Source organism: Pteropus vampyrus, unplaced genomic scaffold, assembly GCF_000151845.1.
Source record: "Pteropus vampyrus isolate Shadow unplaced genomic scaffold, Pvam_2.0 Scaffold146, whole genome shotgun sequence".
In the NCBI taxonomy this organism is placed as follows: Eukaryota; Metazoa; Chordata; class Mammalia; order Chiroptera; family Pteropodidae; genus Pteropus; species Pteropus vampyrus.
In genome coordinates this window covers 2,166,839-2,189,035 of record NW_011888927.1, presented here as the reverse complement: position 1 = coordinate 2,189,035, position 22,197 = coordinate 2,166,839, and the positions used below count along the sequence as shown (strand labels likewise).

Genomic DNA, 22,197 nt, shown 5'->3' with positions numbered 1-22,197 from the left:
AGCTAGAACTCTGGTAGAAAACCCAGAGTTATTCTGCCCTGAAGAACCAGAAGACAGTGTGGAGAAATATGGCTGCAAGAAAATGAGAGAATAATCCCAGAAAGTATTTAAATAGATGGAGCTCCAAATAACTCTACACAAATCTCTGCTGTACTCCTCAAGTCTAGATAAATATAAAAGAACTAAACTAAGATTTAAACTGTCACTTAAGAAACAATGTCTAAAAAAAAAAAAAAAAAAAAACCCAGATGAGAAAAAAAAAAGTCAACACTCTTCAGAGTAATTTAATACAATCCAGTTTCCACGACATAATAATCACAACGCCCAGCATGCAGACCAAAATACTCACATATAAAAACTAGAAAATTATGACTCAGTCTCAAAAGAAACCATAATCAATATAGACTAAACCCTAAATGATTCAGATATCAGTTAGGAGACAAGAGTTTTAAAGCAGTTATTAAACTATGAATAATGAGGTAGAAAAAAATATGCTCAATAAAAAGATAGAGAATCTCAATTAAATAAAAACAGAAACTATAAAAGAATCACATGTAAATTCTAGAACTGAAAAGTAAATTGCTGAAATAAAAAATTCATTGGATGGAGTAGAAAGAAAATGACAAAGGAAATCACTGAACTTAAAAATAGATCAGTAGAATTGTCCAGTCTAAAGAACAGACTGCAAGAAAGAAGAAAAGAGAGAGAGAAGAAATGAAGGGAAGTGAAGGGAAGGGAAGGGAACTCAAGAACCTGAAAAACAATATCAAAACATCTAACAAATTTATAATTGGAGTCCAGGAGAATAGCAAAGAGAAAGAATAAAGCAGAAAAGAACATTTAAAGAAAGTATGGTCAAAATTTTACCAAATTTGATAAAAGTCAAATGTACAGACTGAAGATGCTCGACAAAACCAAGTGGGACAAATATGAAGAAAACTATACCTAGTATATGATAATCAAACTGTTAGGAAAGAAAAATAAAGAAAAAATCTTGGGAGCAGCCTGAGAAAAATATGTCATTTCTTCTAAGTTACAGTTAACAACATAGCTGAATCAATGGAGGCCAGAATACAGTGGTGCACCACGGTTAAGGTGCTGAAAGAAAAGAAAATTATATCCAGTGAAAATATTTTTCAAGAATAAAAATTAAATAAAGACATTTTTAGGTTAAAAAAAGAAACCAGTCGGGTTCATCACCAGAATTCCTGTACTACAAGATATACAAAGAACATAATTTAGGCTGGAGGAAATAATACTATATAGAAACTTGAATCTTAAGGAAGAAATAAAGAACATTGGAAATAGTAAAGTGCTGGGTAATTATAAAAACCTCTTTTTTTCCAACTTTTAAGCGAGCATATAATTTAGAGCAAAAAATACAACATTACTTTTGGGATTTATTTATTGGAGATGCAATAAATATGGCAACTATAATATAAAGGCCAAAGGGAGTAAATAAGCCTCTATGGTTGCAAAGTTTCTACATTTAACATAAAATGGTAAAGAACTCAAAGAGAGCCATAAAAAAGTTAAGGATAGACATTATAATTTCTAGAGCAATTAGTTAAAACAGATAATGCAAAGAGATATAGCTGAACAGCCAATAAATAGATTAAATGGAATTCTAAAATATATTCAGTTGATCCAAAAGAAAGCGTAAAAGGAGAACAAGAAAAAACAAACCAATAAAAAGAACAAACAGAAAATTAATAACAAACGGTAAACATAAATCCAACCATATCAATAAAAGCAATTCAGGGGTGAAAGGAATCTTTTCAACAAATCGTATTGCAATAACTGGGTTATCCATATGGGAAAAAGAAAAAAAAACCCATTAACTCCTAGCTCATACTGTAGCAACTATTAATTTTCAATGGATCAGAGACTTAAATATAAAAGCTAAAATAATAATGCTTTTGAAAGAAAACCTAGGAAAATAATTTCATTACTTTGGTGATAGTCAACATTTTCTCAGGATACAAAAGCAATACTGATTTGGAAAAATGATATTAGACTTCACCAAAAAGAAAAACAAAAACTCCTGCTCATCAAAAGTCCTTGTTAAGAAAAAAAAAATAGACAAGACACAAACTAGGAGAAAACTAAGATTTATTTGAAAGGATACTATTATAAGAGTGTAATTAGGATATAGGGAAACCAAAAGAGGTAGTGCCAGGCCAGAGCTGGCATAAGGAAGAGGTTACCCTAACCCAGTAGGAGAGAATCATGTTGAAATGGTCACCATGTGAGAAGCTGTGATCTTCAGAATGCAGAGCGGTGACTTTTGGTCAAGAGACACAGCCGGCCTGAGGCAATCCCATAGGATAGGAGCCAGGAGAATAAATAGCCTAACATTATTCTCCATTCCTCCTATCTCTCACTAGTGCTCCCTCTGGACTGAATCCAACCAGAACTCCAGGGCAAGAAAGCTGGTTGATATAATCGCACGAAACACTGTAGGGGCGCCACCCACATCTTCTTGGCATTTAACATTCCCATGTTATTTTTGCGATTGCACAGAAATTGCCAACAGGGCCATTCCAGAAGTTTATATAGACACATAGTCAGATCCCTGCTAACTTTTAGCTTCTCAGCTCCTTCGGATTTCTCACACTACCTATAGTACACTTAGAGATTTCAGAAAGCACGGTGTCTTGGACAGCCTATCTGTGGTGCCTAACAGATCCCCCTCTAAGAAAGCTCGAAGTGAAATCCACACCCACAGTCTACTCTTGAACATCTCCTTACCTCTTGTCACCATGTTTTTATCACTCCATCTTAAGTATTCACCAGGGTGCAGCGAACCACACGCAGGTCTACGTTTGCCAGCGATGTTTGAGAAAGACTTTGGGGTTGTAACTGACTGAGCCAAAATTTGAACGTGAGATAGAGTAGAATAGAGTCAGGTAACTGGTAACATTTGGAGCAGCTAAATCATAAATATAGTAGAACACTAGGATAGGGTTAGATACTAATTTCTGAAGCAATTTAAGAAAAATAAATTTGCTAAAGCTCAATTTGAACCAATTATCCATTTTTCAAGAGACCTGCTGAGGCTTTTTGCTATATCCCAATAAACCCGAGGAAACCTGGACAGATCTCAGTTCCTTCCAACCTTAAAATACCCAATTGTACCTTAAGTGACAGGCATAAAGAAAAGAGAAACTTATTGCCTCACACAATTGAATAGTCTTGAAGCAGTCAAGTGAAGTTTGATCTAGCAGCTAAATTATATCGCCGAGGACTTTTCTCATTGTCTATCTCATTTGCCATCTACAGCATTGGCTTCATTTTCAGGTTTCAAATAGACATTTTCTTCTCATGGTGGCAGCAATTTCAGCCTTTACAATTTTTAATCCAGTACTCAGAAGAATAGAGAAGAAACTTCTGACAGTTTCTGCACAAGTCTTGAGATTCACTCTCATTGAATCAACTCATGTCTTCTTCCCATCCATGAATCAATCTCTAGCACCAGGGGCACTGAAAGAGCTAAATTGTCAATGTCCCATACCTGAAGTTAGAGGTGAGCTCAGCTTTAATGGGACTATGTGACTTCCCAACAATATCGGGGGCTATGGAGAATGGGGCAGTAGAAAATGGGTGTTTGGAAGCAACAAATATATCTACATATGTCCACTACCTAGCCTAAATGGCTACCCGAAGATATACCTCTTCCATTGACTTAGTGAGTCCTTGCATTCCACTCATAGAAAGTCTTTTGGTTAAGCCTTGGTCCTCCACTAATATACAAATGTCCTTGTTAGATAATACATTCAGACATAATCATCGATCCTGGGCAGATTTAGATCTGAGGAAGAGAGAAAGCAATTGAAAGCATAAGAGGTATGGATACCTAGAAAGCAAAAGAAACTACCAGAAAGGGAAATGAAGAAGAAACTTAGGGTACTAATACGAATTATGTCTCATTAAAAAAAAAAAAAAGGCAGATACTTTTTTAATTGTTAAAAACGAGAGGATACTTCCTAATACAAGAAGATACCTCACAACTACCCTGAGCGGGCTGAGAATGTCCATTTGTCATCTCTGGCCCAAGAATGGCTTTAGGACTTCACAGACCTCCCAGATATTTCAGACATTTTGCAGTAAACTCTGGTGGTCCACTCCAAAAGAGGAAGATGAGTTTATCCCAGGACTTCTCTCTCTGCTAAATGCAAATGAGCAAGATCTGTAACCAACCATCCCCTTCCTGTCTCCAAATGAAACACATGGACATATACATACTGTTAAATGTATTCCATTCTTTTAAGGGTCGGAATCCACACAGAAAGATGTTTCATGCAATAACACCGGAGGTTCCCTAATGTGCCAGTTCAGAGTTATGAGCATTTTAATGAGGTTTCAATTAGATGTATTTATCTCTAGTTAGTACATACCCTGCTTCCCATTATTCCTCTCCTACCCAATAAGGCCCAAGAGCTCTCTGGATCAAAGCAAGCTTATAAAACTCAAACTTACTAATGGCAACCAATGATAAACCAATGGCACATGAGACATGAATAATGTTGATTGATTCCTTTACTAGAAAAATAAGAAAGTTAATGGGATACCTTGAAAATAGATTAGTAAAGAATACATTTTTTTTTTAATTAAGCAAGCAGTTATTTGGTCTATTGGCATATTATTCTTGATTACAATAATTTTAAGTAAAGGCTTCTACTGATTCACAGCAAGAACAGGCTCTTATAATTTGTTTAAAGTTATATGTTTCAACAGATCAAATATCCACATGCAAAACAATAAATTTCAATCCATACCTCCCACCATATACACAAATAAACTCAACGTGGATCCTACACCTAAATGTAATATCTAAAATTATAAAATTTCTAGAGGAAAACATAGGGAAAAATATTTGTGACCTTTGGTTAGGCAAAGCTATCTTGGATATGAAACCAAAAGCACAATCCATAAAAGAACAAATTCAACTTCACCAAAATTAAAAACGTCTGCTCTTCAAAAGACACAGTTAAAAGCCACAGGCTGAGAGAAATATTTGCAAATCATATATATCTGATAAAGAACTTGTATTCAGAATCTATAAAGAACTCTCAAAATAACACATTTCAAAAAATAAACAAAAGAAATGAACAGACACTTTACCAAAGAAGATATCTGGATGGTAGATAAGCCCATGAAAATATGCACCAATCATTAGCCAATAGAGCAAATTAAAACCACAAGATTCCACTTCGCTTCTATTAGAATGGCTAACATTAAAACTATTGACTATAAGTATTGTTGAGGATGTGGGAGAATTAGACTGCTAGAGGGAATGAAAAATAGTACAAAATGTTGGGAAAGGGTTTGGCAGTTTCTTATGAGGTTAAACGTACACCTAGAATATATGACTATACCATATATTCTAGTCATTTTATTCTTATTTATTTAACCCAAGAGAAATGAAAGTGCATGTCCACACAAAGACTTTTACACACATATTCATAGCAGCTTTATTTGTAATAGCTAAAAAGTAAAAACAACACAAAGGTTAATCAACAGGTAAATAAATAAGCAAATTGTGGTATACCGATATAATAAGATACTATTCAGCAACAAAAATGAATGAACTATTGATAGATAGCCATCTATCAGATTGCCTGTCACAGTATCACAGTGCTTATGTTCAAGTAACCCTTGTTTTACTTAATAATGCCACATTCATATAACTTTATCTCATCGCTTAGGCATTTTATCATCTGACATTATCAGAGGAAGAAGGGTGAGTACAGTACAGTAAGATATTTTGAGGGAGGAACCACATTCACATAACTTTTGTTACAGTATATTACTGTAATTATTCTATTTTATTATTAGTTATTGTTGTTAATTTCTTACTGCACCTAATTTATAAATTAACTTTATCGTAGGTATGTATGTATGTATGTATGTATGTATGTATGTATGTATGTATGTATGTGTGTGTGTGTGTGTATAGGAATAAAACACAATACATATAGGGTTCAGTACTGTCTGAGATTTTAGAGATCCACTAGGGGTCTTGGAACATATCTTCTGCAGATAAGTGGGGATTACTCTATAGGCTGATGGGTGAAAAGACTGAGGAAAGAACACTGGAAACACCAAATTAAGAGGAGGAGAAGGAAGATGGGCCAATGGGAGACTGAAAAGAGGCAATCTGAGAGCTTGGGTGGCACCGAGGAACAGAGTGTTCTCAAAAGGAGGACAGTGTCAGATGATTCAAGGAGGCCACGGAAGATAAGGAGCGAACGATGTCAACTGAATTTGGCAAATAAGAGGTCTCTAGTGACTTTGGTGAGAGTGCTTTGCATGCCACTGTAGAGAGGAAGCCAGACACCAATGTGTTAATATCCTTGCCTTGCACTTCGGTTGTTATGGAGGCAAAAAAGAAGCAGTTGGACTTTTGAATCATTCCTTCTCAGACAGGATGTTACAGCACACTGGAGCAATCAAATGATGACGTTTGTGTGTCTAGACTTCTAGCTTTCATGTCTCTGCTCTTTCTTTTCCCAAGATAAACACAATCATACTCTCCTAATTTTGATCAGAATTCATGGCAGTCATCACTTTGTCACTCTTTTTCTCCTTCACTCAAACTCCTAGGTCCCTTATTTCTTCCTAGCTCCCTCTCTCTCCTTCCAGTTGCTGGAAAGAGTGGTCCGTGTCCACCATCTCCACTTCTTCACACTCCCTTCTCTCCTCACCACTTTCAGGCATGCAGAAATCCAGTCCTGATATGATGAGGGAGTCGCTTAGAAAGTGCGATCACCAGACTGTGTGGATTGGTTTTCCAGATGAGAACTATACTGAAATGTCTGAAATCTTCACTACTAATGCAGTTCACTCTTTAGTATAATGACTATCTGGTCCCCTACCCTGAGATGGCCCTTTTCTGCTCACAGCTGCGGGCTCTTGACTGCTATCTGTAGACCATCTGCTATCCTGCCTGTGGCTTAGTAATGAAAGGAAATGCTTGGTGGGAGGCTTTAGGATTTGGATTTAAGTAGCTCTCTCTTTCAGAGAAGTAGACTTTGAGTAGTGTTGCTTGTTTGGCTTTTATTTTATGTCCTAGTCTTAGTAGCTATGCTTTTTCCTTCTTCCCCACCTTGTACTATAATTCTTGAAACAAAATCTCTACCTCTGCTTCCTATTCCTTAGTACCTGACTTGTTAGCTGGATAGATCAGACAAGAATTTCAGTTGGTACCCACATAGGGAATAACAGTGACTTTAACAGGATAAAAATTTATTTTTCTCTCATGTTAAAAACATCCAGAGGTTGATAGTTCAGGACTGCTGTGATGGCTCTTCAGTGGTCAAGGACCAAGATTCCATCTTTCTTTCTGGAACAACATCCTCGGTACTATCTCTATTTTCAAGGTGGCTTCACGGCCCAAATTTCCTGTTGAAGCATCAGCCATCATTTTCTTTAAGGAAAAAATAGGAGAAAAAGAACAAGAGGGCAGGAGGAAAGGCACACAGCAGCTATTTGTCCTCCTTCTACAGAAGTTTCCAGAAAAGCTCTACCTAGCAATTTCCATTTATTTTTCATTGGCTAGAAATTAGTCACATAGCCAAACCTTGCTGCATCAGCCAAATAAAACAAATGTTCTAAGTAAGAAAGAGAGGTTGGATTTGGAGTAGACAACCAACAGTCTCTGATGGAATTGCTCAGCTTAGAAACATTGGCCATTCTTATTATATCTTCCCTCTTTTCCTGTATCAGGGCCCTATCTAGCTCATTGACCCTAATATCCGCTGATGGACTTCTATAAATCTGCCTACTAATTATCCACCTGAGTTTCCAAACACTGTCTGCTTCTAGAATTTCTATTGCTATGCTATGTCAACACGATGGTTTAAAAATTTCTTGATTATCCCTCCTTGGGCTTCCATGCTATTGGCACCAGGCTTGGATTTCTTGTCTATGAATTCCGGGTGAACAGTACTTTCCAGTGCTGCCAAAGATGCTTAAAGTTTCCTTAGGGAAAGGAAGGTAAGCATATTGCACAAAGGACAAGGGTGGCAAAGGGCAATGACAATCACTCTGTTGGACAGAAACACATCTGATCTGAGGCAAGCAGTTCCTTACCCTACTTGAACTATAGCATTTTCCCCTTTCTCCCCCTTATTTGATCAGTCATCATCTCTGGGATATGCCCCTGTATCCAAGGCTTTTACTCCTGTTTTGGTAACTAGATTGCTATCTTCCAAAATTTTTCTCTTTGTGTCCTCCTTGGCTCAGAAACACTTTTCTGTCTACAAGTCTTCAGTCTCAGACTTCATATAAGAAATTATGTTTTCTTGACTTTCTCCTTCACCTGTGTAGTCTGACACTCATTTTCACTAATAACATCTCCAGGCTCTCCTCTGAGACTGCTGAAAAACAAGTTTGTTCGGTTATTTCCAAGAGTTTGCTGGAGCAGACTCATACTAGCTTGAGAGAGCTGATTGATAAAAATATATTAAAAATTAAATAAATATATAACTTCTTGTTGAACTATTGGTAGCTTGAAACTAGCCATGGCAGAAGTATTTACAACATGAAAATTGGTGAATCAGGACCTCTTTTTCCCTGAAAGATGGTTTACAAACTCACCATTGCTTGTTTCTCCCCATAACTGCCTCCGTGCTCACATATGAGCATGCACACGTGTGTGCGCACACACACACACAGGGAACAATTCTACCTCCAGATGCCCGTCTCTTCAGTCTACCTAAGCTTCCAGCTGCAGATGACCCTTCCACTCTCACACATGGCCAGTGATTTGACACTTTGGCTCTCACCTTAAAACATTCACTTTTAACATTCGATAATTTGAAAATACATTCTGGACCCTAAATAGACTTATCTAAAAAACTACTGACCACATGTTTGAGAACTGCTAATGTAGCCCATTTAACTTCTGTGACCTTAATATTTTAAGGAAGAGAGCAATTAATTATTACAGATATTTCAGAAAGACTGGTGAAAACTGCAACGATAAACCTGCAAGAGCCAACCATAATTACCAAGTGACTTTGCCTTTGACAAGAATTATATCAATTCAAATCATGCTGTTACCTCATGTTGATCAGGAGCTCTGTGAAATATGTCTTTGATTAATAACAATAAAAATGAATTAATTATTACTTATTGAAGTATTTTAGTTAAAAAAAATCCAATATGGAAGGGAAAATAAAAGGACGATGAAAGGCTAAGGAACACTAGACTATAAATGTTTAAAGAGCATGTCAATTTTTTATTTTAAAAGAGCTAATGTTTATAAACATGTGGAGGTTGCTAACATAGGGACTAGGTACACAAGCTCTGGAGACAGACTGCCCAGAGCTTTGCTACTGGCCAGCTCTGTGGTTTGGGGCAAGTTACTCACTATTTCTGTGCCTCAGTTTTCTCATCTGTGAAATGGAAATAAAAGCACCTGCCTTCCATGATTATTGTGGAACCAAAATGAAATAGCACATAAAGTACTTTAAATAATGTCTGGCGTGTAGTAAATAATTAATAAATATTTGCTATTATTTTCATTATTAATGCTATTCTTGGAGTGCTTATGATGTGCCAGAAACTGTGCTACATGCTTCATATTCAATTTCCTATAACCCTATGAGGTAAAAAATAAGCCCATTTTATGAGCGAGGAAACAGACCTTCAGTGAAATGATGTAAGGTTTCCAAGGTCTCGTGGCTAGTAAGTGAAAGATCTTGATTCAGTAGAGTTTAGGAGTTTTCATTTAAATAATAGAAAGTTGTAAAGCCACAACTTGTATTGGGATCCGAGCCATCCTGACATTTAGTATTCTACTGGGAAATTCTTCCTTCATAGTCAACCAAAGCCTTGCGTGCTGTAGCATAAACTGTTCTTGTTCCATCTGCCACAGACACAGAAAAGCTCATCGAAATCCCTGCATTTTGACTTGAAGACTGTTATTAAGTTGTCCTTCTGACTTGTCTTCCTCAGGATTTTAAAAACACACAGCTCCCATAGGCCTTCTTCATGAACTCTATTTATTAACCACAGAATAATCTCTACAGATGTATTTCTACTCTCTCTAACTCTAATTTTTAAATTAGACTTTAAATCTAAAGTTCATTATTAATGTAAGTAGGGCACAGTATCCTTTGGCTGAACTTGCTTCGTTTATGAAGAAGCTAAATCTAAGGATGCTTTTCTTCTATTTTGGACTTTCTTATTCTACCTTCCTATGGAGAAGCTGCTATCCACTATGAGCCACAATGTACCTGATAAGAATTTTTTCCACTTTCAAGTTTGCATGTCATTTTGATTTACAGGGTTGAGTCCAGATTCACTTATATTTGATTGTACTATCTGGAAGACAAATGGCAATGTGGACTGGCATTCTTTAAAAGATAAACATTATATCATTGTTCATCATCCATTCATTTCCCTTGTCTGGGCCAGGCACTGTGCTAGACACCAGGAACAAAAGACATTGTCCCTGCTCACAGGGAGTGTATAAGTCTCCTCAGAGAGATAAATGCACAAGTACCTAATTACGACGATAGGGCAATGCTCAGGAATCATCAGGAACATGGGGTAACAGGGCAAGGAAACAAATAGTGGGGTCTGATAAAAATCCTAGGTAACCAATCAGGGACCCAGGCTCTAACACCACTTTAACTATTAACTTTGTTATTATGGTCAAATTGTATTCCCCACCCCCCAAAAAAGGATAGGTAGGAGTCCTAACCCCCAGTACCTCAGAATGTGACTTTATTTGGTGATAGGGTCATTAAAATTAGGTCATTAGAGTGGGCCCTTATCCAATGTGGTGGGTGTCTAATAAAAAAGAGAAATTTGGACATGTAGACAGATGCATACAAAGGGAAGATGATGTGAAGAGACACAGGGAGAAGTCAAACGTCTACAAACCAAGGAGAGAGGCCTGGAACAGATCTTTCCCTCATTCCATCCAGAAAGAACCAACCCAGCTGACATCTCAATCTGACTCTTAGTCTCCAGAACCGGGAGGTAATAAATTCCTGCTGTTTAAGTCACCCCCCTCCCCCTCCAGCCTGTGGTACTTTGTTATGGCAGCCCTAGCAAACTAATACAGCATTTCACTGTCACAAGCATACCTCAAGTCTCAGGTTCCACTCTAGGCAAGGCCAGTCCCACAAATGGGAAGATTTGGGCAAAAGGACTCAGAGCACAACCAACCAGAAAGTGTCTGAATCTGCCTTTCACTAATTCATACACCATGACCCAGAGGAAGCTTGAGGTTTCTCTAAATAGTGAGTTTGGGTGTACAACAAAATTCCTTTTTCCTCTCTAGTGTGGTATCCAAAAGCAACACCAGGAGGCCTTTGTTTATAAGGTAAGTAATACATAATAATATGGGAAATTTTAGAGTACCAGCTATACCCAATGGATAAAACTTTCTGTTAAGTAACAGATAGATATAGCACTACTAAAAATAAATGGTTAATAAACATACGGGATGTTCTATCTCACTAGTAATCAGATTTATGACAAAACTACTCTTGGTAAACAGAAGGTGCTAACACATATCAGAGAATAAATGAATGTACACATCCTGAATGAATGATAACCTGTTCACCTATAACACACAGTGCTGCCATTTGTCTTCCTGTCGGAAGACAACAAGGTTGAATGAACCTGGAATTATCTTCCTAGAATACACGGTGACATATAATCTTTAAAACCAAAAACAAATCAAAACAAAACAAAACACACACACACACACACACAATCCAGCTTCTATTAGGTACATATTCATTTCAAGCAATAGCCTCTAAGAGGAGAAGGTTTTTAACCTAAAATATCTGAAGCAGTGGAAAGATAAGCTAATATTTAGCTTCTGTAGAGACTATGCAAGTTCAGCCAAAGGACATTGTTTGGTTTTTTTGTTTCTAACATGTTTTGCCCTCAGGCCGGCAAGGTTATTCTTTCTCTTCTCACCCCAAGTCTTACTCTATCCTGGAAAATTTCCAAGCAGAACCCCGGTTCCAGTCCATAACAACTCTATTTGCTGCCATTGGAACACCGAGAGAGTGACTCATTTCTTTGGATTTGCCTCAGCAAGTCTTCAACAAGTCTTTGTTCCTCTGCCCATCCATCCCTCAACCCCTCGGTACTGGCCAGGGTCCACCGTGGGCTTTTCTTTCAGTCTCTCTGGAATTCTGTCCTTTTGCTTTTTGTTAAAAAAAAATTGTATTTATTAAAATGACATACAAAGGGGGGGAAAAGTGCACGAAGTTAAAAGTGGAAGTCCCTCACCCCAAGGGTTACCAGTGTCAACAGTGAATGTATTCTTTAAATACATATTTCTGCCCTTCTTCCCCGCTTTTTAGAGCACATACTGTACATACTTTTCTGACTTGCTCCTATCACTCAAAAATATATCATTAACACTCTTTTATGTCAACAAATACATATCTCCTTCACTTTTAAACAGCTATTTGTTATCCCACAGTGTATATGTACCAAATGTATTTAACCATTTCTCCATCCACAAATGTTGAAGTTTGGTTCAATTTTTTTGGCTCCTATAAATAACACTACAATAAACACAAATGTAAATATATTTTCGCACACTTAGTGTTTCTGTTGGATAGATTATTTATGGTGGTAATGAGCAATCAATGTATATATGCATTTTTAATATTTATAGATACTGCACATTGCTTTCCAGAAATGTTTATCAATTCTCACTCTGGTCACTTCAGTACAAAAGTTAGTATTTCTTATACACACTTACAAACACTTGATATTAAAACATTTTTTTCCAATCTGCTAAGTAAATAATTCTATCTTTCTATTTATACTCTAATCATTGGTGAGTTTATGTTTTTATAGGCTTATTGGCAAATATTGCTTCTTTTGAGAATTACCTCTTCCTATCCTGGGTCCATTTTATTATTTTGCTGCTTTTCTTTTTTTGTATTGATTTTTAGAAGCTATTTGTTATTTTGCATATTAATCCTTTCCTGTTGTGTATGTTGCATATATTTTCTCCATTAAATAACATTGTTTACGGTCTATTTCACTGTATAGAAATGTTGTGAGGGGTTTTTGTAGTCAAATATGTTTAATCTTTTCCATTATAGTTTCTGGAGTTTTTATCATGACATTTTAAACTAGTATTATAAAGATAACCAATATTATAAAAGAGTCTCCTGTATTTTCTTTTAATCTTTTATAGTTTTCTTTGTTCAGATTATTAATCTCTCTGGATTTTTTTCTAGAATATGGAAAAAAATAGTGTATTAGTTATGCTTAACTCAACAGAAGATTTTTTTTTTTTACTAAGGTAACATTTCAATGTGGGTATGCAGCAAGCAGGCAACATAGAGTGACTCAGAGCCTCAGGCTCCTTTTTACCCTCCTCTAGGTAAGAAGTCAGTAAATTATTGCACACAGGATACATTAACCCACTGCCTGTTTTTGTAAATAAAGTTTTATTGAAACACAACCATGTCCATTTGTTTATATAGTGTCTATGACAGCTTTCCTCTAAAACTGCTGAGTTGAGTAGTTACAATAGAAATTCTGACCCACAAAGCCTAAGATATTTATATATAGCCCTATATAGGAAAAGCTTGCTGACTCCTACTCTGGAGTCTCAGATCCTCAGTTTCCACGTGGCAGATGGAGAGGAGAGAGCATACAGGAGGTTTTCCATGGGTGGGAACTAGAAGTGGAATACAAAACTTCCAACCACATTTCATTGGTCAGAATTCAGTCCCTTGGCCTCACCTGGGAAATGTGAATTAGTTGTGCATCCAGGAAGAAAGAGAAAAAGATCAGTGGTATTATTAGTTGTTCTTTGCTACAGTGTGCCCTACGATTATTTGTTTCTTTCTTCCTATTTTAATCAGAATGGGCTAGATTATGTTGCAGAAACAAACACCCCCTAAATCGCAGTGGCTTAGAACAACAAAGGTTTATTTCTTGTTCGTATTTCATACCCATAAGGGTCAGCAGAGGTAGCATTACTCATTGTTGTCATTCACTAAAGTCTAAAGGAGCAACCACCACCGGGCACCTCGCTGGTTGCAGTACTAGAGGGAAAAGAGAATAGTGATGCAAGCACTAGTTCTTAACTTCTGCCCAGAACTGACAACTCATCACTTCCATCCAGGTTTCATTGGCTGAAGCAAGTCTCAGGCTACATTGTACTTCAGTGGAGTGGGGAAGTGCAATTCTATTATGTGCTTCAAAGGAAGTAGAGCTGGAATATTTGCGAACAACTCTAATGAATACTACACACACAGAACACATTCATCTCTTCCCTGAGGTAGATCACCCAGATTCAACCCAGCCACTGAACCTAGTCAAAGTCAAGGAACTCTAGATGGCAGACTTTCCAGCAGGTCTGAATAGTGATCTGGAGCCTAGCAACCAAAATCACTCTTTGTCCCCACCATTGGTTCAGACTAAAATTCTAATGAAAACAATTGACCATGTCCTAAAGCAGGTTTCTAGGATCTGAGCAACTTCCATGAATGTGAACCCTGCTCTGAATGACCATGCCTAGAGAATCAAGAACATAGCACAATCTAGGGGTGCAAAATAGGGAATAAGGCATTTAGTTGAAATCAGTACTGCAGGGAAACAGCCTCATTGATGTTATTGTTCTCCTTACAATAAAGCACATTGGATAAAAACTATAGGTGACAATATGGTGGAAGCAGTAGAAGCATTAAAAATACCTGTATAGAAGTATTAGAACATATGAACTAACATATTTTGTTTGTCCCTCAAAAAATGTTTACTCTTATGATTTTTGTTTGTTTGCCTAAGAAAAGGCCTTCACTTTTCTACTTTGTTTATAAAATGGTAAAATGAGATTCATGGATTATAGTCATAGAGAATCATTTTGAACAACAGAATCATACTAGCATTAGACATAACCTCCTGATCAAAATTTCAAATATTGTAATTTTTCAAATAAATTTTCAGTATCTGGTGCCAAAATCAATGCATATTTTTTCCATTTTCTATTTCTTTGGATTTGTATATCACTATGTAAATATAGGAATGTAACTCATATGTTCTTAAAATCATTTATGTTTAACTCATCAAAATACTGCTTTGTTGGTTATTAGATGTGCAAGACATTTTTACATACTTTTCAACAAGCATTTTAAACCCTCTATCCTAGAAACAGAAATTTTTATTTTTTCCATTTTTACATACTTTTTTACATACTTTTTTTACATACTTTTTTTACATACAGACATTTTTACATACTTTTCAACAAGCATTTTAAACCCTCTATCCTAGAAACAGAAATTTTTATTTTTTCCAGAGTAAATTAATTTAAACAGCAATAGGTTTAAGTTTGAGTTGAAACTTACTGTCTATAAAACTTTTAAAAGTTTATTTCTTTTGCTATGTCCCTTAGCTAACTCTTGAAAGCTATAATTATTTTCTTTAGTTGTTTTATACTTGTCTTTTCACGGGCTAGGCCTCCATTCCCAGGAGAGAATTAGTTTTATCTAGTTTGTAGTATAGTGGCTTCTACTACACTCCTGGTCTCCATTTGTCTTTTTATTTTTTTTTTAAATCAACTCAATGCTTTAACATTTTTTGCTCTCAACATATATACCGGTTATTCTTATGGCTACCACCCACTAACTGGGGAATAGCTCTCAAATGTAAAAGGCCACACATAGGTTTTTGAAAACTCTTTCTTCCTTCTGGTCATATTCGGCTTCTTGAGAGCACTTTTCTTTCAGACTTTACTAAGCAAGTTAGATTTGGAATCCTGGGAAGATTATGAAGTGGTAGAAGAAAGGAATGACGACTGAGTTCAGTGTTATTTCCAAAACTCTTCTTAGGAAAGTAATAATTTATTATTCATTTTGGAATTCTAATTATGGGGGATACCCAAAAAACTTAAATTATTTTTCCAGAGAACCTAAAAAGTGTATCAAATTCCAAGTCAAATTGTTACAAGTTACCTTTTCCATATAAATTTAATAAGCAATAGGATGACGTTTATCCTTTACATGCAATATGTGTTTTAGAAGCAACTTTTCCTACCTGTAGCCTAATCGGGGCCAGATTGTGTAGGTTCAAATCCTCCCTCCACCACCTACTAGCTAAATAACTAAAGCAAGTTATTTAACCTCCCTGTGCCTCAATTAATCTGGCAAAGATTAATTAATCTTACCTTATAGGATTGTTTAAAGGATTAAATGAAGTGAACATAAAGCACTTAGAAATGCTTGTTAAAGAAAATATATGATCCATACACCCATCCAATGTAACAAGAAGCACTACAAGTCACAAAAGAAAATGTATTCCTTTACCTTCAGCTCCTCTATTTCCTATTACCGCTGTGCTTGGTCAACAGGGGCACATTATGTTAGCAAATTTGAACTTTGCCAGAAAGGTGTTTGTATTTTATTTCAAATTATGATTCCTGAGCATGGGGTGATATACCATTCTGCTGTATGCTCAGGGGCCCCTTAGAGTTTGGAGCGTGAGAAGCATAACCAGCTCCGGTCTGATATTTGTAAGGGGCTTTGACATCCGAGGAGCCGCTGTGAAATAGTTATTGGTATTCAGAAAAAGGGAAGCTAAGAAGTCATCCTTTAAAAAAAAAAAAAAAAAAAAAAAAAACTGAATTGGAGAGCTGCCTGCATTTCACTCTACTGCCTCTGGAAAGGTGTGTTATCTAAAGTGCTTCTATCACAAATAATGATTGAGAAACTGCCTTTCCTCTCCTCACTACTGTATTCCCAGGCAGAAATCCATGGGCTAATGCCCATGAGTCTATCTAGAAGTTGGTTATCCCACAAGTTCAGAAGAACCCATCTTCTAGAAGCCCAGTGTGAACGGGCAGCGAAAGGGAGGAGCTGAAACACTCCGGGTTAACGGGGTTTCTAAGGTCACACCCGAACCCGGGTACTTTTTCTGCGCCTAGTTCTTCATATCATTTTGGAATCGGCTACCTTTGTTTACATTTTGAGCTTGGCTCAGCACCAGAAAGCATTACTACCTCCTAAAAGGAGAAGCATCTTGCATCTCTAGACAGTGCCGGGGGGGAGCAGAGTTCATTCTCTTGGGTAAGGGAGGACGACTTGCCTGTGACACGTGTGGGCTGTGAGAAAATCTTTCAATAACAGGAACATTTTAAGAGAGGTGGAGGTTTGAGGAAAGGCGAGAAGGTTGGTGTGGGGCAAGCAAGCAAAGAGCGGAAGCTGTACGGGGATTCTTCTAGAAAGTGGGGTGGGAAAGGAGCTAGGGAGGGCGTGTGGAGGGAAGGGATCCGTGTCAGAACGTGCGTGTGAGCGGATACAAAACCCGAGAGAGGCGTGAGCAGCGCTGTGTGTGCGAGCGGGAGCGAGGGGCGCCGGCTCGGGGTGTGTGCGCCAGGGTGAGTGACACCGAGGGGCGGGCTGGCCCGCGGGCCAGCGGGCGGGGGCAGCCTGCGAGGGGCGGGAGTGTCCCTGCGTGGAGCGGGCCGACCCGGAGTTGTGTCAGTGAAGGAATCCAGTCGGGGGCCGAGCTGGCTGCGCCCTCCGCCGCGAGCGCCGGCAGCGCGGAGCGAGCTCCGGACGGCGCGCGGCCCAGGCAGCGGCTCCCGCTCCGCCCGCCCTCCGCGCCGCAGGGGCCGCCACCGCCGCTGCGCCGCCGATCGCCGTCCCTCGGCCCGGGACAGAGCGCCCTGCGATCGGCACAGAGGTAAGCCCGGGACCCCCGATCCCCGCTGCCCCGGGTCCCCTCCCCGCCCGCCGGGCCCGGCCGAGACGCGGGACTCTGACGGACGCGGCGGGGCTGCGCTGCCGGGACGGTGCTGGGTCCGGGCCGCAGGTTCCGCAGCCCCGGCCGCCCAGCCCCCGCCGCCTCCGTGGGCGCTGGGTGTGGCCCCCGCTCGGCGCCGACGCGGGCTGGCGGCGCGGACCGGACGCGGAGGTCGCCGTCCTTCCTTTTTGTCGCCGGCGCGAGCGAGCCGGCCGGCGGGCGGGAAGAGGCGCCGAGTCCAGCGCACATTTGCGCGCCCCGGGCGAGCGTGTGGCCGCCACGCACCGACGTGGACCCGCCCGCCCCCGATCTGAGTCGGCCGCGGCCCCTCGACTGCCCTCCCCCGCGCGAGCGCCCCCTTTCCCTCACGGAATGGAGTGCGACGCAGCCCCCTCCCGCCGCCCGCCGCCCTCGGTGCGAGCCGTGGAGCTACTCGCCTCGGCGGGACCATCCCGCCCTCGATCGCCGCCCCGCGCCCCTGGGCGCCCGCGGGAGCGGGATGCAGCGGCCCCCAGGGCCCGTGAACTCGTCGCGAATGCAGGCGGGGGGTGGGGGGGAGTGGGAGTCAACGCGGAGCGATGCAGCCGCGGGAGAAGCGGTCGCGCCGCTGCTGGGAGAGTGGACCCGCAGTCCGCAGGCGGCGGCGGGGCTGGGGACGCGGCCACGGACCGAAGCCCAAGACATTGGTGGTCTCCGAGGTGCGGAGAGGGTTCTCCTGCTCTCTCTTCACTCTGCACTTTCCCGAGGCTCGAAAGATCGGCCCCGCTCGCTCTCACTCCTGCTCGCTCGCACTCTGTTCAGTAGTTAATACTTAACTGCACATGTAGGCAGAGAAGGGCTGAGACTTGACCTGGACAGGGATGCGACCGAAGCCATCCATCTTCGCAAGTGGAGGTGTTACCAGTTCTTGGGTCTTGGTTTCTGTTTGTGAACTTCGTAAGCTTCAGCTCCCAGCAGTCCTCATTTTTAGTGGATGCCAAGGTTTTGGAGATCTGACACTGTAAAGATTCTTTCTGTACAGCATTTTCTTTTGAGTGTCTTACGGAATCTGTAGCTCGTGAAAATCCTTCAACTTCAAACACAGCTTCTTTCTTTACGTAAAATGTTATGTGTAGTATTTTCACTTTCGTGTTTAAAATTTCAAGAAATGTTATATTAGAAACTTCTACCAGTCCCCTCACAGGAATAAAAAACAAAAACAAAAACAAAACACCAACTCTGAGATTTTAGAACCTATGCAAAGGAAGAGGCTTTATTCCAGTATTTGAAAGAGTAAGTTCGTGTTACCTTTATGACATCGTTTTAGTTTGTCTTAAAGGAATGATTCATTGCCACTTTGGTTATGTTTTTTCTAGAGATAAAGAATATGTGCAATATGGAAGGGAAAAGAAGGGACAGGAAGTCAGAAATTGCTTCATTCTGGGAAATAAAAAGATTATTCAAGTAACAAATCCAGTAATTTTGAAAGATATTCTGAAAATAAAGACTAAAGTTGCCTTCTTGATAGCCTTATAAAATTGTGTCACTTAGATGAGGGTAGTTTTATCAGGTATCTGTAGTGTTTAAAAATATCTGTGTCTGTTTGTTGAATCTTTAACTAGTGGAAAAAATCAACTTTGGGAATGATTTTCTATTTGGACAAGGCATTTACTGCTGCAGTCTCTAATTAGAGTTTTGGATTAAACTCAAGCTTTGTTAAAACCTATTTTATGGAGGGAGCAGCAGAACAAAAAGCAAGTAAAATTCTGCATCTGTGTGTCTTTAAACACACACACACACACACAAACTAGACTAGCCTCAAAGATAATTTGCATAAAAATACAATCACTTGAGTGCAGAGAATATTTAAGAGGATAGTAAAAACTCAACATCTGGGAAAGGAGTATTAATTGACAATTTTCTTTCTTTCTTTAATCCTTGCCTCTGAAAATATTAAATTATTCCCTAGGAATCAACTTAGTTTAATGTGCCTATTTAGACAGGCAAAATGATGAAGACTCCTTTTGTATTCATTTTGTTTTAGGGAGGTCTCTAATTAAAGTCTTCATGATCTGTTTCAAGTGGCCATTGTGGGGATAGGTATCTATGGGCTCGTGAAGCTGCTTTGCCACCTCTGTAATGATCAGGGAAAGAAAATGCTTAGGCTACACACACTATTGCAGTCTTTGACGTGCTGCCAACCAAAAGCATCTCATAGATGCTGTGCAAATGGAAATACTTTACATCAGAAGTTAATCTTTAGAAATGTCTAATTTGGGGTTCTAAGTTTTATTAGTTCCTCAGTCTCTGATCATAGAATTGTGCTGTCATTAACAACAAATATTCATTTATGGCTTTTGTGTGGAAGAAGCCTAGGTGGTCTTCATTCTACTCCCTTTACACACTTTTAAATCAGCACCTTATGACGTGAGCCAGGACAGGGACTTTTGGTTATGTTTGATAAAATGGAAGAAGTAGAGGTTGCTCATGGTAATAGCTAAGCTACTACCGCCTTTCTTGCAATATGACAAGAGTAGGGTGGATTTTGTATGCATTAAACAGCCACTGCTTACTTACTGCACCATAGTACTTCTTTCCTAGTCATCTTCTGTAGACCCTTTACTGTGCTTTGACTATGATAATTGAATCATATGGTTGCTATAATTTTTGTACTCAGAACAGTAGCTTTTATAGGCATGACACGGGTATGAGGGCAGATATATAATATGGACAGAATGATGCAGTCTGTTTATTGATCTCTGAATGATTGTGCATAATTCAACTAATCAATTCATTCCATCACTGTTCTGTCTTACCGTGTAATCACACAATTAAAATATGATTTTCATGATCCAACTGTTGAAACCAGTACACATAATTATAGAAGAAGAACAAACTTTTCTCTTTTTTTCCCTTTTTTGAAGTAGTCTGCTATGAAGGTGTTATATCCTTGACACATCAAAATGGCTAATTTGGAGTTGTGATGCTTGTTATGTAAATAGGCCATATGTTGAATTTCTACAGGAGTTTATTCGTTCAATGATATGGTAATGGATAAGATCCCCTAAGTACCACAGCTAAGAAAAATAGCCTATGAAGATGTATTTCTCTCAACTATTTAAATTGGTTCCATTATTTTTATTTAATAGCTAGTGTTTTTATTTTTTAATAAAAAAATTCTTAAATGTGATGGTGTCATCTGGCCTTCCATCATACAAACCTTTAGTGCTAACACAAACTCCGTATTCATTTATGCACCTGTTGAACAGACTGATAGTGAATGTCCTGCTGTCATACTGAAGGCTACCTGCCTGGTAACAAACTTATCACATTCTCTGCTAAACCTTTTCCTTTCACAACAAAAAGACTTTCTTTTTCTGCATACTCTTAGCATTCTCTTCGTCACCCAGACTTGAGACCTAGAAACCATTCCCGACTTCTTTTTCTTTTGTTCCTAAAGTAAAACTGTGCATGGAGTCTCGTTAACTCTTTCTTGGTAACAGTTTCTCTGAGCCAGCCCCCACATTTCCTTTGTAGTCCTCACTCTCCCCCTCATATTCCAGGCCCTCAGCCATCACTAAGTTCTAGGATGATCAGAGTTGTCTATATCTTGGTCTCTCTGTACTTGAGCTTGCTCCATTTTGTGTACTTCCACCACATCAGCCTTTCTAAAACTGTTCTTCTCGACACTCTTCTCCAAGGATGGTCTCACCAGAAGGCAGTGTTGAAATCAGGTTTATCTGATTCTAAAGCCAGTGCTCTTTCCACTAGTTAAAATACTTTCCATGCCCCCTCACCCCCCACCCCACTATTGCCTTTGGCACAAAGTCTAACATCTCAATCTGTTGTTAATGTACCTCACAGTCTTGCCCAAATTTAACTTACCAACTTTATTTTATACCTCTTTCCAACATGAACCTTTATTTCCACTTCAATCTCACTGCCCTTCAGAGATGACTTTGTACCCTTTTGTTCATGATCTACTTTTTAGAAGTACTTTCCTTTTTTCTCTGACCTAATCACAACCTTTAAGTTCTAGTCTGCCTGCCCTATTCTTGTTACTGTCATTGGTTTCTTCCTCTTCTGCCCTTTTGTCGGCATCACTAGACTGACAGATGTTCTCTGTACTATCGTGTTCTTAATTCTTGCTTTCCCACGTAGATTGCAAGTTCCTTCAGGGCACTGATATACAGTGTATGCTGTCTTTGAACCATTTACAGGCCCTTGGGCATAGCAAACACTTGATAAGTATACCTGTATACAAGTAGGCATACTAGAGCTATACAATAGAGGTATACAATAAGCTAGAAGGGCAAATTTTTTTTTTTTTTAAATAACAGGCTTTCACATTGCCTGTGTACTGTTCACGGTTGTGTCCCCAGAGCCTAGCTCGTGGCTTGACACCTGGTCATGACCTCGATAAATATTCGTTAATATAGAAGCTAATGTTGACATTGGATAAAAGGGATAGACAGG

At 39.2% G+C, this 22,197-nt stretch overlaps 1 protein-coding gene across 3 annotated transcripts in view; it reads left to right on the top strand.

Annotated features, from left to right (window-relative positions):
- The first annotated feature begins 17,294 nt into the window (after positions 1-17,294).
- Positions 17,295-22,197, top strand: part of SPATS2L (spermatogenesis associated serine rich 2 like) — a 149,844-nt gene continuing 144,941 nt past the window's right edge. Inside the window, exon 1 of one of the 3 annotated variants that reach the window (XM_011369207.2) lies at positions 17,295-17,374. The gene's annotated coding sequence lies outside the window, so the exon portion shown is untranslated. Of the gene's footprint in view, positions 17,375-17,428; positions 17,683-22,197 lie in introns of those variants that run through there. The other 2 variants (XM_011369206.2, XM_011369208.2) reach the window with 2 other exon arrangements.